This window comes from Jaculus jaculus, chromosome 3 (assembly GCF_020740685.1).
Source record: "Jaculus jaculus isolate mJacJac1 chromosome 3, mJacJac1.mat.Y.cur, whole genome shotgun sequence".
Classification (NCBI taxonomy): Eukaryota; Metazoa; Chordata; class Mammalia; order Rodentia; family Dipodidae; genus Jaculus; species Jaculus jaculus.
The window spans coordinates 60,348,715-60,359,285 of NC_059104.1; the positions used below are offsets into that span (position 1 = coordinate 60,348,715).

At 43.7% G+C, this 10,571-nt stretch overlaps 1 pseudogene; it reads right to left on the reverse strand.

The window, feature by feature from the left end:
• Positions 1 to 3,545: 3,545 nt before the first annotated feature.
• Positions 3,546 to 3,955, reverse strand: LOC101609809 (annotated as a pseudogene).
• Between the last annotated feature and the right edge of the window lie 6,616 nt (positions 3,956 to 10,571).

Consider the following 10,571-nt stretch of genomic DNA (forward strand, 5'->3'; position numbering starts at 1 on the left):
ACACACACACACACACACACACACAAGGTCTTCACATTTCCTCACATAGGATGCGAACACTTCTTTGATTTGCATTGCAAACAGAAAGCTTCTCTTGGCGTGTAAGTAGGGCGGGAAAAGGAAGTACAAATTGGTCTCCAATCCAGAGCCTACTTTGTGTGACGGGTGGGCGGTGGAGGGGGCGGCTTCAAAAGCTCGAGGTGGCACACACCTTTAATCCCAGCACTTGGGAGGCAGAGGTAGGAGGATGACCATGAGTTCGAGGCCACCCTGAGACTACATAGTGAATTCCTGGTCCGCCTGGGCGAGACTGAGACCTCACCTAGGGGAAGGAAAAAAAACAAAAAGCAGCCCGAGTTGCGAGAACTGCAGAGCAAAGCCAGATGGGGAAATACTTGCTCTATCTTGGGCCAGGTGTCTAGTAACTAGAGCCCATCCCGACTGCCAGGGTTCAGGACTCTGGCTCTGCAGACCCCGGGGTCCCCGCGGACCGGTACGCCCCGCGCAGGCGCCGCGGGCAGGGGCGGGCTCTGGCCACCTTCTCTAGTGGGCAGCTCGCGCTCCCTGCCCACCGTCAGCCCGCCCAGGCTGCCCACGCGGTGCCCGCGGAGGCTGCAGACGGAGCGCCGCGCAGCATCCTCCCCGCGCCAGCCGCGAGGCCCCACGGAGCGCTCGCCCTTCAAGGGCAGCCTGTGAGCGGACGCCCGAGGCCCGAACCACTTCCCCAGCTCCGTTCCACGCCCGGCCGCGCGCCTCCCAGAAGCTTCCGCGGCCCACCCTGGGCGTACGCGCTGCGGCGCCCCAGTTAGCTCCCGTGCCCTCAGGGGCGCCCGACCCTCCACTGGGCGCACAGGGATCACAGGGATGCTGTGCTTCCTGGTCCGGGGCGGTCCATGGCGCACCAGTGGTGCACGGCGCATTCTGGTGGGTGCAAGGGGAAATCAGCCAGCCACCTTGGAAAGCCGAACTGGCACCGCCTGCCCTTGAGGGAGAGTTTGCTTGTTTGGAACGTCCCCGGTCCCTCTTTGCTAACCGACTTGACATAAACTGGGAGAGCGATTTGCTTGTAACTTGCGTGAGTAGCAAAGCTGGAGGGCTGGCTTCGAACTCAGAGACATCATTTACTTTATTTCCCAGTAGACACCCAAGAATGCCTTGGTTATGTGTGACTACGCCAGCCCAGAGAGACTCCGTGTGCCAGCAGCCCTGGCACTTTCAAGGGTGTCCAACTTTTGTTCTTCTAGGGAGGAGAGGGACCGAATATTTTAAAAACTGAGATTGGTGCCTATCTTTTCAAATCCCCCTTTCTTATTTGATAAACAAATGTATATTTGTTGAACAAGTATTTAGATTTTAGAAGTGAATATTGAGGATTCCCCCCCCGCCCCGAGATAGGGTCTCACTCTAGTCTAGGCTGACCTGGAACTCTCTCTGTAGTCCCAGGCTGGCCTTAAACTTACAGCAATGCTCTTACCTCTGCCTCCCAAGTGCTGGGATTAAAGGCGTGTGCCACCATGCCTGGCTAATTACCGAGGATTTGCGATGGCTTTATAGAAGATAGCAGTTGGTTGACTTTAAAATACTGATCGAGGGCTGGAGAGATAGTTTAGCGCTTAAGCGCTTGCCTGTGAAGCCTAAGGACCCCGGTTCGAGGCTCGGTTCCCCAGGTCCCACGTTAGCCAGATGCACAAGGGGGTGCACGCATCTGGAGTTCGTTTGCAGAGGCTGGAAGCCCTGGCGCACCCATTCTCTCTCTCCCTCTATCTGTCTTTCTCTCTGTGTGTGTCGCTCTCAAATAAATAAATAAATAAAATTTAAAAAAATATTAAAATACTGATTGAGTATTACCAACAGCTGATAAAAACTCTTGACAGTTTGGAATGTCCAAGTCAATAAACTTCACATTTAGGTTTTTGTTGTTGTTGTTGTTGTTTTTGAGGTAGGGTTTCGCTCTAGCCCAGCCTGACCTGGAATTCACTATGTAGTCTCAGGGTGGTCTCGAACTCATAGGGACCCTCCTACCTCTGCTTTCCAAGTGCTGGGATTAAAGGTGTGCACTACCATGTCTGGCCACATTTAGTTTTTAGAATGTTAAGAATAGCACATAAATACATTAATTGAATTTTTGTTTTTTATTATTTAAAAAAATCTATTTACTTATTTGACACAACACACACAGAGACAGAGAGAAAAAATGGGTGCACCAGGGTCTCTAGCCATGGCAAATGAACTCCAGATGAATGTACCACCGTGTGTATCTGGCTTTATTGGGTATTGGGGAATCAAACTTAGGTCATTAGGTTTAGTAAGCAAGGACCTTAATCACTAAGCCATCCCTCAAACCCATCGTCTTAACCTTTCTTCCATCCCTCCTCTCCTCCCTACCCTTCATTGATACAATTTAGATATGTCACCAGCATGTATTTTGATCATAATCACCTCTTAGTACTGTCTCCCACTGAATCCCTTATTTACTTAGGTACTCCCTCTTTTACTTTGATGATGATGTGTGTGTGACCCACTGAGTTTAATTAGGGTTGCCAGTATGAGCATGACTGGGGAATTATTCACCAGAACACATGTAGTTTACCAGAGGCCCCACCAGGGAAGAAAATGTCTTCCCCCTTTCCCAGTAGCCCTTAACTGCCAATAATTCTTCAAGAAGGAAGAGGGCCCACATGCCATCCTCCACTATTCATCATGGCCCAATATTGTGTAGGCAATGCCAGCCAGTGTGAATTCTTGAATGCAATGGCCATGGGCATGCCACAGGTCATCTCATTCTCTGCTCTTTACATTCTTCCTGCTCCCTCTTCTGTGATGTTCCCTGAGCCTTGGAGGGGGTGATAGCACACTCATTTAGCACTAAGCGCTCAACAGTCACTTATTCTCAATACTTTGAGTTGAGTCTCTCCGGTAGAGTCCCTGCCAGCTGCAAACAAGAAGCTTCTCTGACCTAAGCTGAGCACAGCACTAACCTTCTGGAGTGAGTTTCTAGCCTGCGCTGAGTTGTGATGATAATTCCATCCGTGTTGCACGCTGAGCTTGGCTTGGCTCCTCTTTGTTTGGCTAGCTTGACTCCCCTGCACGCACCGTGCTGTGTGTGAGAGGGGTAGTGGGAGCCTGTGGTAGTTTGAATGTATGGCCACATGTACTCAGGCATTTTCAAATATTAATTATTTTTTGGTTTTTTGAGGGAGGGTCTCACTGTAGCTCAGGCTGACCTGGAATTCACCATGGAGTCTCAGGGTGACCTTAAACTCATGGCAATCCTCCTACCTCTGCCTCCCGAGTGCTGGGATTAAAGGCATGCGCCACCACGCCCGGCTTTTAATTTTTATTTTATATTAATTATAACAAGTTATTCTCCTTTATCCCCTTGCCCCAGCTGCTGCTATTTTGAAGACCCTCCTCAGTGGGGTTATGGTATTCACCGAAGGGTCTTGAAGGCCTCCAACTCGCTTTCTTTCTTCCTTCCTTCCTTCTTTTCTTTTGCAGTTTTTCTGGTTTTATTTAAGCACAAACAAACGATGCACATGAGCTGTCTATTCATTTACTTCACTGTGCAGCCCGGCATTGGGATGGGCAACTCTAATGGCCAGTTGGGCTGCTCTTTCCATGATGGCTTTGCGGTTCTTGGGAGAAACATTGTGAAAGATCTCAGTGCAGGAAGATTTGTTGCACATCAGGAGTACTTCCTGCACCTTGACAGGCTGTGGACCAGGCACTTCTGGAAGCCACTGGGCAGCGTGTGTTTTATTTTCTTGTTGCTCCCATAAGCAATGTTGGGCATCAGAATTTCACCCTTGAATCTTCTCAGCACCCTGTTGTCAATACCTCTGGGTTTCCTCCAGTTATGCTTAATTTTGTCATGTTGGTCTGACTGATGCCTGATGAACTTCTTGGTCCTCTTTTTGGCAGTCTTGGGCTTCACCAGAGGTCTGAGGGCAGCCATGATGCCTTTAAGAAAGAAGCAGACCCAGCAGGGAAAGAACAGAGAAAGAAGTAGTGCCTACCCAGGGCTCAGGTGATGTTTTAGTGTGTCTTCCAGTCACCTGCTGAGCACTCTGGGAATGGAGTGGGCACCTCAGCTGGGCTTGCTTTTCCTCCTGCTTCTGAAGCTGGCAGAATACTAGCCACTCTTAGGACATAATCTCACAAGGTCTCAGGAATTAAAAAAATATATTTTATTTTTATTTATTTATTTGACAGAGAAAGAGGGAGAGAGAACGAGAGAATAGGCACGCCAGGGCCTCCAGCCACTGCAGATGAACTCCAGATGTGTGCACCTCCTTGTGCATCTGGCTAATGTGGGTCCTGGGGAATTGAACCTGGGTCCTTTGGCCTTGCAGGCAAATGCCTTAACCTCTAAGCCATCCCTTCAGCCCATCTCAAGCATTTTTGACTAAACTTCCTACTTGAGCCCCTAGCAGGCAGATCTCTGTTACAGGGGTTGTGTCACTGGTGTTGGATCTTGGAGTCCAGCCCTGAGGTGTGTTTGGGGGCAGATATTTAGGCCAGTCCTACTAGGTGTGTTCAGAGCAGTTTGAGTTCTGGCTATTTGTGCTTGCCGGTGATGGTGTTTGTTGGCTGTTTGAGGGTGTGTCTCCGCTTGGATCTATGGAAATCAACCAGCTTCTTCCACTATCAATAATGATCTCCTAGAATTTTAAGCCTGAAATCAACCCTAACCCTTTTCTTCCCATAAGCTGCTTCTGGTTGGATGTTTGTTCCAGCAACGAGGAGCAGGCTGCAACAGAGCCCTTCACTTCCTGCAGTCTCCCACGTTCTCGAATGGGGAGATGAGGTTGTAGAATGTTGCCTGGTGGCCGTCCAGTGGAACTCAGCTAGTCCCTGTCCTCTGCCCAAGGTCTTCTGATCATGTAAGGCTGGTGTGTGGGGGGAGGTGCACGTGGGGAGCACTTCTCACCAGCTGATCTACACTGATCAGTGGCGTTCCCTTCTGTATCTTCATAGGCTAAATAAATTCATGTACAGATGTGCAATCTCTTGTCTGTTTTCTTTCCCTGGGACTTGTTGGTGAGGTTTCTAATCCGTCATCTTACCTGTAAGTCATCTTTATGTCTTACCTCTTTTTTAAAAAATATTTATTTGATAGGGAGACAGACAAACATACAGAAATAGAGAATATGGGCATGGACTCTTGCTGCTGCAAACAAACTCCAGACACCTGCACCATATTGTATGTCAGCTTTACATGGGTACTGGGGAATTGAATGTGGGCCAGCAGGCTTTGCAAGCAACTGCCTTTAACTGCTGAGCCATTTCTCCAGCCTCATGTCCCATCCTTTTTTTATTTTTTGGCAATAGGGTCTCATTGTCCATAGTTCACCAATTAGGCTTTATGTGGGTACTGGGAAATCAAACAATGCATACTTCATATTACAATTAATATAAATAGATAATTTTACATCACATTTGAGATCTCACTTTATATTTCAAATTTAAATTTAATATGATACAGTGAAAAATGGCTTCATTATGCAATCATTTTATAAAATAAGTTTTGTTTGTATTTCTTTACAGAAATGCTTTGAGCAGAAGCAGTACAAAAATGGCCTCAAGTTTTGCAAGATGATTCTTTCAAACCCCAAGTTTGTTTGTTTTCTTTCTTTTTTTTTTAAATTAAAAATTTTTATTAACATTTTCCATGATTATAAAATATATCCCATGGTAATTCCCTCCTGTTTTTTTTTAATTTTTTATTTATTTATTTGAGAGCAACAGACACAGAGAGAAAGACAGATAGAGGGAGAGAGAGAATGGGCGTGCCAGGGCTTCCAGCCTCTGCAAACGAACTCCAGACGCGTGCGCCCCCTTGTGCATCTGGCTAACGTGGGACCTGGGGAACCAAGCCTCGAACCGCGGTCCTTAGGCTTCACAGGCAAGCGCTTAACCGCTAAGCCATCTCTCCAGCTCTGTTTGTTTGTTTTTTGAGGTAAGGTCTCACTCTGGTCCAGGCTGACCTGGAATTAACTATGTAGACTCAGGGTGGCCTCAAACTCATGGCGATCCTCCTACCCATGCCTCCGGAGTGCTGGGATTAAAGGCATGTGCCACCATGCCTGGCTCAAACCCCAAATTTATTAAACATGGAGGTATTGTTTCATTTGTTGAAACATTGTTTTGGGGAAATACAATTGAAACATTAGCAGCAGTTCCTAACAGTGAAAGAACACTTCTCAGATTCCAAGTCCTTGCAGTTCTCTGTCATGTACATGAGTGTTATGCTTTGCATGAGTCTTATTCCACACGCCTTCTTATGCTCCAGTATCTGTAGAATGTCTTTTAGATGAGAAAGTTACCACTGCAGGAAAATCCGGTGACATTATATACATGTTAAGTGTCTTTCATATGATATGTTTGAGCAGTGTTTCAGATATTAGAGTTTTTCAGATTTTGGAATATTTACATATATTACCAAATGAGCTTCTCCAATCCAGATATCTGGAATTTGAGGGGTTTTTTGTTGGTTGGTTTTTTGAGGTAGGGTCTTGTTCTGGCTCAGGCTGACCTGAAATTCACTGATGTAGTCTCATGTTCTCCTATCTCTGCCTCCTGAATGCTGCAACTAAAGGTGTGTGTCACCATGCTCAGCCTTGAAATTTGAGGTTTTTTTTTTTTTGGTTTTTCGAGGTAGGGTCTCACTCTGGCTCAGGCTGACCTGGAATTCACTATGGAGTCTCAGAGTGGCCTCGAACTCATGGTAATCCTCCTACCTCTGCCTCCCAAGTGCTGGGATTAAAGGCGTGTGCCACCACACCCGACGAAATTTGAGTTTTTGATCACCTATTGGGCCCTTTCTTAAAGATTTTTTTTTTAATTTTTATTTATTTATTTGAGAGTGACAGACACAGAGATAAAGACAGGTAGAGGGAGAGAGAGAGAATGGGCGCGCCAGGGCTTCCGGCCTCTGCAAACGAACTCCAGACGCGTGCGCCCCCTTGTGCATCTGGCTAACGTGGGACCTGGGGAACCGAGCCTTGAACCGGGGTCCTTAGGCTTCACAGGCAAGCGCTTAACCGCTACGCCATCTCTCCAGCCCTTGGGCCCTTTCTTAATCAGAAAGTTGCAGATCTTAGAGCATTTTAGACTTTGGATTTCCGATAGGGATGCTCAACTTGTATCAGTACTTATTTATTTACTTATTTTGAGATAGGGTCTCTTGTAGTCTAGACTGGCTTCAAACTCTCTATGTAGCTGAAGCTGGCCTTGAACTCCTGATACTTCTACTGCCACCTCCCAAGCGCTGGGATCACAGGAATGAGCCACCATGTCCAGCCTTTGTCAGTATTTTTTTTTCTTCTTTGCAAGAAGACAGACAGACAGACAGACAGACAGACAGACACACACACACACACACACACAGAGAGAGAGAGAGAGAGAGAGAGAGAGAGAGAGAGAGAGAGAGAGAGAGAGAGAGAGAAGGAGAAGGAGAAGGAGGAAGACGAGAAGAAATTGGCATTCCAGGGCTTCTAGCCACTGCAAACCAACTCCAGATGCATGTGCCACTTTGTACACTGGGCTTTATGTGGGTACTGGGGAATTGAACTCGGGTTGTTAGGTTTTATAGGCAAATTCCTTAACCACTTAGCCATCTCTCTAGTCGCCCCTTTTTATTTTTTTTGTCAGTATTTTCATAAAGTAGATTTAGTCTATTTGAATAAATTTTACCCTCATGCTTTGTTTCCTATGTATAAAATTAGGATAAAAATATTAACAGTACCCAGCTGGAGAGATGGCTTAGTGTTTGTTATAGGTCTATTTAAGTGATTAATCTCATTTTGATTTAATTTAGGTAGGTCATATAGATCAAGGAAATCATCCATTTCTTTCAGATTTTCATACTTTGTGGAGTATATGCTTTTATAGTATGTCCCTATGATTTTTTGAATTTCTCTGGAATCTGTTGTGATGTTACCTTGTTCATCTCTGATTTTATTAATTTGTGTCTCTTCTCTCTTTCTTTTGGTCAGATTTGCTAAGGGTTTATCAATCTTGTTTATCCTTTCAAAGAACCAACTCTTTGTTTCATTAATTCTTTGGATTGTACTTTTTGTTTCTATCTCATTAATTTCTGTCCTAATCTTTATTATTTCTTCCCATCTACTGACTTTTGGTTTGCCTTGTTCTTCTTTTTCCAAGGCTTTAAGGCGAAGCATTAGGTCGTTTACTTGCGACCTTTCTAATTTATTAATATAGGCACTTAAGGCTATAAATTTACCTCTTAGAACTGCCTTCATTGTGTCCCAGAGATTTTGGTAGGTTGTGTTCTCATTGTCATTTGACTCTATAAATTTTTTGATTTCCTTTTTGATTTCGTCATTGACCCATTCATCATTTAGTAGTGTATTGTTTAGTTTCCATGATTTTGTGTATGCTCTACAGCCTTTCTTGCTACTGATTTGTAGTTTAATTCCATTGTGGTCAGATAGAATGCAAGGAATTATTTCAATTTTCCTGAATTTGTTAAGATTTGCTTTGTGTCCTAATATATGGTCTATTTTAGAGTATGTTCCATGTGCTGCTGAAAAGAATGTATATTCTGCAGCCTTTGGATGAAATGTCCTGTATATATCTGTTAAGTCCATTCCTTCTATGACCTCATTTAGTCCAGATGCCTCTCTGTTTATTTTTTCCCGGGATGATCTGTCAATTGGTGAGAGTGGGGTGTTAAAGTCACCCACTACCACTGTGTTTGGTGTTATCTGTGACCTTAGTTCTAATAGTGTTTGTTTGATAAATTTGGGAGCCTCCATGTTAGGTGCATATATGTTTAGGATTGTAATGTCCTCCTGTTGGAGTGTGCCCTTAATCAATATAAAGTGACCTTCCTTATCTTTCTTGACTAACGTTGGACTGAAGTCTACCTTGTCAGATATTAGGATAGCAACCCCTGCTTTTTTTCTAGGCCCATTTGCTTGAATCACCATCTTCCAACCTTTCACTCTAAGATAATGTCTATCCTTTGTAGAAAGGTGAGTTTCTTGGATACAACAAATTGTAGGATCCTGCTTTTTAACCCAGTCTGCAAACCTATGTCTTTTGGTTGGGGCATTGAGGCCGTTGATATTAAGAGATATTATTGAAAGGTGTGTATTTATATTTGCCATTTTTTTTTTTGTGGTTCCGGTTCTACCTGTGCTCTTTTAACAAGTATTTGAGTATTGCTTGTTTTTTCTAGGTTCCTTATATGTGTGCTTTTCCTTTTCTTCAGCATGGAGGATTCTATCAAGTATTTTCTGTAAAGCTGGTTTTGTCTTCAAATACTCCTTTAACCTGCTTTTGTCATGGAATGTCCTTATTTCTCTGTCTATTTGAATGGATAACTTTGCAGGATAAAGTAACCTTGGTTGACAGTTGTTATCTTTCAGAACTTGGAATATATCACTCCAAGCCCTTCTGGCTTTAAAAGATTGTGTTGAATAATCTGCTGTAATTCTGATGGGCTTACTTTTGTAGGTAACTTGATTTTTCTCTCTAACTGCTTTCAATATTTTTTCTTTGGGGTGTATATTTGGAAGTTTGATTATAATATGGCGAGGAGAGGTTCTTTCCATGTTTTGTCTGGCTGGGGTTCTAAAGGCTTCCTGTATCTGTATTGGCACCTCTTTCCCAATTTGGGGGAAATTTTCTTCTATGATTTTGTTGAAGACACCTACTATGCCTTTGGAGTGGACTTCTTCTCCTTCTACTATGCCCTGAATTTTAATATTTGATCTTTTCATAGTGTCCCGAATATCTTGAAATTCCCACTCATACTTTTCTATAAGTTTGTCTTTCTCTTTGTTGGCCTGTATTAGATCTGCCACCTGCTCTTCTAGCTTAGATATTCTATCCTCTCCTTCATCCATTCTACTGGTGAGATTTTCTACAGAGTTTTTTATTTCATTAACTGTGTTCTTCATTGCTAGTAATTCTGACTGGTTTTTCTTTATTATTTCTATTTCCTTATTTATGTCTTGTATTGCCTTCTTTATTTCATGAAATTGGTGTCCTGCATCTTCTTTGATTCCTTTGATTTCCTCCTTAAGTTCCTCTTTGACTCCTTTGATTTGTTCTCTGACTTCATTGAGCATATTTATAATCATTCTTTTGAAATCTTTCTCAGGCATTTCCTCTAACTCGTTCTCACTGGAGGTCATTTCTGATGCATTAATACTTTTAGGTGGATTTATATTGTCTTGCTTTTTAGTGTTTCTTGTGTTATAATGTATATATTTTTGCATGTTGGATTAAGTTAATGCTTGGATTTTCTAGCTAGCTGGGTATTCTTAGCTGTAGCAATTGGTTTGATGTTATATATTTTCAGAGTAGGAGCTTGAGGTGTTAGGTGTGGCTCTTAAGACTCTGAGAGTATCTACAAAGGTGCTCTTAGGGGTTGAATTTCTCTGCTATGGGGGTATTCATGTAGGCTGAGTGGAATAAAATACAGGTAGATTCTAAAAGTTAACTAAACACTGTACCCATTCAGTCAAAAACAGCCCCAAGTATGTATGCCAGAGTAGTTATTATAACAACCAGATCCTCTATCAACATAGAGGTTAAGA